The 8,092-nt window shown below is 58.8% G+C and overlaps 2 non-coding genes across 2 annotated transcripts; both read right to left on the bottom strand.

Annotated features, from left to right (window-relative positions):
- Window positions 1-1,234: 1,234 nt before the first annotated feature.
- On the bottom strand, window positions 1,235-1,425 carry LOC148647568 (U2 spliceosomal RNA). Its single transcript, XR_015926983.1, has one exon. It is a non-coding gene; the product is annotated as a U2 spliceosomal RNA (small nuclear RNA).
- Window positions 1,426-7,679: 6,254 nt separating this feature from the next.
- Window positions 7,680-7,869, bottom strand: LOC148647567 (U2 spliceosomal RNA). The gene has a single exon (XR_015926878.1). It is a non-coding gene; the product is annotated as a U2 spliceosomal RNA (small nuclear RNA).
- Window positions 7,870-8,092: the final 223 nt, after the last annotated feature.

The following is an 8,092-nucleotide window of genomic DNA, read 5'->3' as shown; positions in this document are numbered from 1 at the left end:
ATACGTCTGCCAATTCAACACCCAAACATTGAATCAAAACCAAATTCTTGAACTTATCTCTGTCCCAAAAAGCAGGTCCATCGCGGCTCCTCAACGAGAAACAAAGGGAGTTCTTCCTCCGCTCCTTCCTCGCCCAGGGATGCCCAGCCATCGCTCCAGCAATGCTCCTCAGCTCTCCTTCCGAAACCTCCAGGCAAGCAAAACGCCGTCGTCCAGCACCGACCACCGCCTTCAGCAAACTCCTCGTCCACACCGCTCCGGTCTTCCAGGTTCCACCATCAGCAATCCATTCCTTCCGGTCCGTCCGATCCTCCCCTCGCCTTCCCGACCCCCTGGACTAAGATCTTGGAACTGCGGTCAGGCCACTTGAACCTTGATCTTAGCCAAAAGGCCGAGAAGCGATGCCCACAAAGGCGCGGACCGACGCGCGGGCGTTCCGCTGGCGCACAGTGGCGCAGGCCGACTCCTCTGGAGCCCGGGACCCGCGCAGCTGCCGGCCTCCCTGCAGCCAGAGGCCTGCCGCGGGACTCTGCTCCCCCACTCTCTTGCCTGCCCGCCTGCCTTCCTGCCAGTCCCGGGCGGGGGCCCTGCTCTTTGATCTTCTGTCAACGGCCCGACAACGACCGCAGCCGCAGGGGGCGCCAGCCGCCCGGCCTCCTTAGCTTAGGCCCCTCCCACCGGCAGCAGCTGCGCCCAACCGGCTGCAAGCGAAAGCCGAGCGCCAGCACCTGCGGGCAGAGGCAAGGGGCAGCTCTCTCTCGGGAGGGAGGGAGGGACGGGGACGCGCGCGCACACACGCCTGCCTGCCTGCCTGCCTGCCGAAAAAAAAGAAAGAAAAGGTGGATATACTAAGTTTTTTGGAGGGAAAACGCCCAGCTGTCGAAAGGGGCCCGCCTGCAGGGACGGGGACGGACACACACGCAAGCAAGCAAGCAAGCAAGCCACGCCTGCCTCCCTGGGAAAAGGCTGAAAAACCTAAGTTTTTTGGAGGGAAAACGCACGGGAGCCGAAAAGGGGGCCGGCCTGCTTGCCCAGAGAGTCGAGACGCGGGAAAGCGCACAGAGGGAGCACGGGAACCGAGAGGGCGAGAGAGAGACAGAACACAGAGACACACAGATGGGGGACGAGGGACGAGACCCGAGAAGAAGGAGCTCCAGTCCACTTCGCTCGCTCGCTCGCTCGCTCGCTCGCTCGCTAGCTAGCTAGCTACGTCTGTCTTTTCACCGCTGAGAGAAGGTGGTGCACCGCTCCCGGAGGCGCTGCAATACCGGGCCGATGCGTGGAGAGGACGGAGCAAGCTCCTGATCCAGCTCCCTGTTCCAAAAATCCGTTTAATATGTGGTCCCCCGATGGGGGACGTATCAGATATTAAACTGATAAGAACAGATTTTTTTTTTTTTTTTTTTTTTTTATTAGAAAAAAGTTCAAAACATAGTGTCATAAAAAAACAGTCCTACACTAACACCCCCCTAATGTCCCGTGCACAAGTCCTTCCACCGCTCTCTTGCGGCATCAAACCCCCACTTCTGAATGTCCCATTTGACCCTCCTGGCCACCTCTTCCTTCACCCTCCTCAAGATCCCAGACGCAGATTTCTCCACTCCATGCTTCACTAAATCCGTCCGGGCGTCCCACAGGAAGGCCTTGACCAGGCTAATCAGTAGCCACAAAAGGAACTTCCGATTTCTGGCTCGGATGCCAGATATCCCTTTCAGGATGACCGCTTGCGAGATCGGGGAATCGGGGCTTACCTGCGCAAAAAAGGTCCCGCACAATCTCCACACCCTCTGGGCGAAGGCACACTCCCAGAAAACGTGGCTCACCGTCTCCTCACCTGCACAGCCATGTCGCGGGCACAAACTCTGTTTAGAGAGCCCGTGCGCATGCATAACGGCCCTGACTGACATACGACCCCACACGCAGAGCCAGTTCAAGTCTTTGAGCTTATTGTCCAGCCCTTTCGGCTGGACCCGCTGCCAGATGTTCCTGGACACACCCGGGATTGCCGACTTTCCCTCTGTCTTCACCATCACATACATCGTCCGATGGTTCAAGGACCGTGTTCCCTCTCTTACCTCCGGGTGTGCCCGCAGCCACCGCACCGCGTGGCGGTAGTGCAGCGGGAGCCGCTCCGCTTTAGGGGTCGTGTTGGTCCACACCGTCAGGTGCCGCATGCTGGCCGCCAGCCACAGACTCACAAACCGGCTGCACAGGTGGGCCGGGTTGTCGTGCAGGACCGTGCACAGGCTTGCTACAAAGGCACAGTCCAACTTCGCCGGGAAGTCCAGAATCTCCCTGCCCCCTTCGGCCAGGGGCCTGTACATGTCACACCTTTTGACCCGCTCATAGGTGTGACCCCAGACGAAGTTGAAAATGCTCCTTACCAGATCTCTCCTCCTCCGGACCGGTAGGGGGTACACTACCGCCAGGTGGAGAAGCAGAGGCAGGATTTCTATCTTCAGGACCAGCGCCTTCCCAATCCAGGTCAGCGATCTTTGCTGCCAAAGGCCCAGCTTCCGGTTGACTTTCCGGAACCTGGCCTCCCAGTTGAGACTTCCTGGATCTGTAGAATGGAAGCTCACGCCTAAGATCTTCAGCGGCCCAGTCGTGTGTGACAGACCGCCGAAGTCCCTCGGCTCGCTCGGCCAGGTCCCAAATACTTTTACCAGGCTCTTGGCCCTGTTCAGTCGGGCGCCGGTACCTTTAGAGAAATCCTCGACAATGCTGAGAGCCCTTCCCAGGCCGCCTTCAGAGCCCAGGAAGAGCGTGACGTCATCTGCATATGCCGCGATCTTCGCCATCTGCCCTCCTCCACCTGGCACCGGGATCCCATCCACCTCCGGGTCCCTCCTGAGCTGGTCCAGGAGGATCTCGATGAAGATTACGTACAACAGGGGCGAGAGAGGACAGCCTTGTCGCACACCACACCGCACTGGAATACGCTTACCCAACGCTCCATTGACGCATACCCGGGACGTCGCTCCGTTGTACAGGGTCTGGATCCAGCCGACAAACCTGTCCGGCAGACCCTTCCTCTTCAGGAGTGCCCACAGAATCTCATGATGAACCCGGTCAAAGGCCTTGGTCTGGTCCAGGCTCACCAGCATGAGCGGCAGGCCCCTATCTTCTACCCATGCTATGACATCGCGGATCAGCTGCAGGGTCCAGCTGATCTTACGGCCTGCCACGCCACATGTCTGGTCAGCCTTCACCAAGGCCGGCATCACTGCTCTCAGGCGGCCGCCCAGCACCCTGGCCAAGATCTTGTAGTCAGTACACAGGAGCTGAATTGGCCGCCAATTGCCCAGGTCTGCCTTGTCACCTCCCTTATGGATGAGGGAGATGACACCGATCTTCATGGTGGAACCGAGCCCATCACGATCCAGCACCTCGTTAAACACCCGCACCAGAAACGGCTCTAACTGGTCAAAAAAGGTAAGATAGAACTCGGTCGGTAGACCGTCTATGCCAGGGACAGTGCCCTTCTTCATACCCAACAGGGCAGATCTGATTTCTGCCCCTGACACTGCCCCGCCCAATGCAGCGGGGTCGTCTACCACCGTCTCCACTCCATCCAGGAGCCTGTTCCTGACACCGGCGTCGGTCTCCTTTTCCTCAAACAAGGTGCTGTAGTATTCTGTGGCACACTCCAACATCCCGGGTATGGAAGTGGCTACAGACCCGTCCGTTCTCCGAACGCCTTCAAAGGATCCTCGTTCTTGTTGCCTCCTCACGGCGCCGAAGAAATGGGACGAGCAGCTTTCCTCATTCTCCCTCCAAACTCCCCGCAACCTGAAGAGAAAATCCTTAGCTCCCTGCAGCCACTTACCCCTAAGCAGGCTCTTGATCTGGGCGATCTTCATGCCATCGTAAGCGCCCCCTTGGTTCAGCTGAGCATACAGTGCCTCGAGCTCCTCCTGGAGCTTGGCGCACTGGCGTTCCTCCAAGCTTCGGCGGACCCTGCAATACTTCTTTGTCACCACCGAGATGGTGCGCTTGCAGGACTCCCACCAGTGCACCGCCGAACTGAAGGCTTCCCTCCTCTCCGCACATTCTCTCAGCACTGTAACGACCTTCCTCCGGTATCTCGCCTCTTGCAAGACTTGCCTATTCAATTTCCAGTAACCAGTCTGGAAACGAGGGTCCTCAACACCAAAGGAAACCGTCAGCATGTGGTGATCTGAGAACCAAGTAGGGGTCACTTGCCTGCTTAGGGTCGTCCAGCTCGCCGAAGTAAGGACGTAGTCCAGCCTCCTGAAGGTTCCCCTTCCGTTGTCCCAGGTGTGGTGTGCAACATTCTGGAATCCATCCCGCAAGCCGAAATCTGCAATCATGGACCGGAAGACGTGGGCACCCTCACCTTGTGAGTCCCCCAGGTCGATGTTGAAATCCCCGCCAATAATCAGCTCCCTGTTCGTATACAGCAGGGGCTCCAGATCTTTAAGGAAGGAGCCCTGCTGTCGCCTGTCCGCCGGGACGTACACGCCAATCAGTCTAGTCCGCACTCCATGCCGGGTCCCATCGACCACTAGCAGGCGCCCGGGGACCACAGAACTGACCACCTGTGCCACAAAACCTGGGGAACCACACAAAATGCCCACGCCAGAGGAGTTCACCCCTCCAACGCTCCACCATGAGGGCCCCTTTGTCCACTCCTTCTTGTACGCAATCACATCTTCGCGGTCCTTCAAATGGGTCTCCTGCAAAAAACAAATGTCTACAGATCTTTGGGATAAAAACCGAAAAACTCCTGTTCGTTTTTCCCGGTTTCGCAGACCTCTCACATTAGCCGTGGCCACTGCGAGAGTCATGGCTGCTCCGGGGAACTGTCACTCTCCATGCCCTCGCTGGAGCTAGAGCCAGATGGATGCTCTGCCCCTGCTGTACTGACCGAACTCTCGGTGTCTGTCTCCTCCACGCAGGCGGCCGACGAGACTGGACTCAGAGCCACCTCCATTTCCGAGACGAGGTCGGGCCCGGGATCGGGAATAAATCCTGGGCTGGAAATAAGGCCGGGCCCAAAACCAGGCCCACGGTCAGGGTTGGGGTCGGGGTCAGGGTCGGGGGGAGGGGGGGCGGGATTAAGGTTGGGGCTAAAGCCCTGATCAGGGTCAGACCGGAGCGAATAATCGCGGTCCGGGGTAATGACCTGGCATGTTACCACGGGGCTCCCATCACCTGAAAGGTTCTGCACAACAGAGTAGGGACCCCGTACCACAACTCTGTCTCCCTGCCCAGGGGGAAGGGAACCTGCGGTGCCTCCCAGCTCCTGGTCGTCCCGCGTCGCCTCCGGAACTGCTCCCTCCTCCATCTCTTCCTGGTCTGCCATCTCCTCCTGCTCTGGCGTCGTCGCCTGGCCTGCCTCCGTCTCTGGGACCAGCTCTGCCTCCTCATAATACACCCTGGACGTCTTCTTCTTCTTATCGCCCATCTCCGCCTGTCCCTTGCCCGCCTGCGACCTCTTCCTGTTCTTCTTCACCGTCACCGGCATGTGGAGGATCCCCCCCTCCTCCTCACCTTGCCCTGGATCTGCGGGTGGTCCTGCATCTGCTGCAGCGGGTGTAACTTTTACGGCCTCCGCCCAGCTCCTTACATCCCCTTCTCCTACCCATGATGGCCCTTCCTGTGGGTCGGCGACTCCCTCCTCTTGTTGCCTCCCCTTCCCCTTCCCCTTCCCTTTCCGTTTCTGCCTTACCACCACCGTCCACTCGGTGTCCTTCTTGGCTTCTCCAGGGCCTCCTCCACCGCCATCCCGATGTCCTTCCTCGTTGTCCCCCGCCTCACTGCCCTCTGACTCCGTCTCTTCCCCTGCCAGCCCCGCTGGGTCATGGATGGCTCTAGCAAACTCAGCGTTCCTAAGAAGGCAGCTGCGGTACAAGTGGCCGGTGTTGCCACACAAGGAACACTCCTTAACAGGACAGTTACGCGCCTGATGACCTCGCTTATGGCACTTCCTGCATTCTGTTGCATTGCACTCAGCTTCCCGATGCCCGGACTCCCGACACTTGCGACAAAACGACGGCTGATTCCCGTAAAAGAGGTACCCCCTACCTGGACCGATCGCGAAAGTGGCGGGTGGGTGGGCAAAACCATCCCTGCTTCTCCCGTCCGGCCGCAACTCGACGTGATACTGCCTCTTCCCCGTCCAAACCTTATACGGGTCCATGATCACCCGCGGAGGCTCCAAGACGTCGACATACCGGCGAAGAAAAGTCGTGACATCGCTGTCGGGGACAAAGGGGTCAAACATGTGCAGGATCACTGACCTTTCATTGTTGCTTTGCAAACCCACGCACTTATAATTTGCAAGCCCGCCACTTTCCATTGCCTTCGCGATCTTTTCCGAAGCGCTGCGATGTCCTTTCTCCTCCACAAACGAGAGATCCATATAGCGTTGCACCCGATTCCCCTGCAAGCACTTAATCTCCGTTACTTCCAGATCCAAGATCCCAAAGAGGATCTCCCCTTCAAAAACATCCCTTCCCGGCATCTCCCCATCCGCCTTCCAAATGAAGCGGATGGTCTTCCGGATAAGGGGACCCTCCTCCGCCTTCCTTGCTGCCCCGGGATCTGCAGCCATGGTTGCGCAGCTTTTTCGGCTGCCGAAGCAGCCTACTCACCGAACCCGGGGTCCGCAAGAGTCCAAACGTCCAATCCAAAAAACGAAATCCAGAAACCGTCGTCCAGGCACAAATCCGAGGTCCAAATCCAGCAAATCCAACAGCGCAGTCTCCTCCAAGCGGTCTCCTCTTCGGTCTTCCCTTCACGGTCTCTTGGTGTTTCCCCCAGCCGCGGTCAAGCCACGTACTAGGGATCGCAGCCAAAAGGCCGAGAAGCGATGCCCACAAAGGCGCGGACCGACGCGCGGGCGTTCCGCTGGCGCACAGTGGCGCAGGCCGACTCCTCTGGAGCCCGGGACCCGCGCAGCTGCCGGCCTCCCTGCAGCCAGAGGCCTGCCGCGGGACTCTGCTCCCCCACTCTCTTGCCTGCCCGCCTGCCTTCCTGCCAGTCCCGGGCGGGGGCCCTGCTCTTTGATCTTCTGTCAACGGCCCGACAACGACCGCAGCCGCAGGGGGCGCCAGCCGCCCGGCCTCCTTAGCTTAGGCCCCTCCCACCGGCAGCAGCTGCGCCCAACCGGCTGCAAGCGAAAGCCGAGCGCCAGCACCTGCGGGCAGAGGCAAGGGGCAGCTCTCTCTCGGGAGGGAGGGAGGGACGGGGACGCGCGCGCACACACGCCTGCCTGCCTGCCTGCCTGCCGAAAAAAAAGAAAGAAAAGGTGGATATACTAAGTTTTTTGGAGGGAAAACGCCCAGCTGTCGAAAGGGGCCCGCCTGCAGGGACGGGGACGGACACACACGCAAGCAAGCAAGCAAGCAAGCCACGCCTGCCTCCCTGGGAAAAGGCTGAAAAACCTAAGTTTTTTGGAGGGAAAACGCACGGGAGCCGAAAAGGGGGCCGGCCTGCTTGCCCAGAGAGTCGAGACGCGGGAAAGCGCACAGAGGGAGCACGGGAACCGAGAGGGCGAGAGAGAGACAGAACACAGAGACACACAGATGGGGGACGAGGGACGAGACCCGAGAAGAAGGAGCTCCAGTCCACTTCGCTCGCTCGCTCGCTCGCTCGCTCGCTCGCTCGCTCGCTAGCTAGCTAGCTACGTCTGTCTTTTCACCGCTGAGAGAAGGTGGTGCACCGCTCCCGGAGGCGCTGCAATACCGGGCCGATGCGTGGAGAGGACGGAGCAAGCTCCTGATCCAGCTCCCTGTTCCAAAAATCCGTTTAATATGTGGTCCCCCGATGGGGGACGTATCAGATATTAAACTGATAAGAACAGATTTTTTTTATGTTTTATTAGAAATCAGTAAAAACAGTGCTTTAAAGGTTTACACTACCCTCCACCTTTACACCCATGTGATCAAGTCCTTCCAACGTTCACGTGCCGCGGCGAATCCCCATCGGAGGACGTCCCACCGAATCCTCCGTGAGACGTCCCTCTTAACTTTCTTTAAGATGGCCGGCACTGATCTCTCTACTCCGTGTTTGACCAGCTCAGATCTTGCGTCCCAGACGTGGAGCTTGGTCAGGCTGATAAGGA

Source organism: Lepisosteus platostomus, chromosome 15 (genome assembly GCF_059453375.1).
Source record: "Lepisosteus platostomus isolate fLepPlt1 chromosome 15, fLepPlt1.hap1, whole genome shotgun sequence".
NCBI classification, from domain to species: domain Eukaryota; kingdom Metazoa; phylum Chordata; class Actinopteri; order Semionotiformes; family Lepisosteidae; genus Lepisosteus; species Lepisosteus platostomus.
Note: the sequence above shows the minus strand (reverse complement) of the source record. Positions and strands in the feature narration are given on the sequence as shown.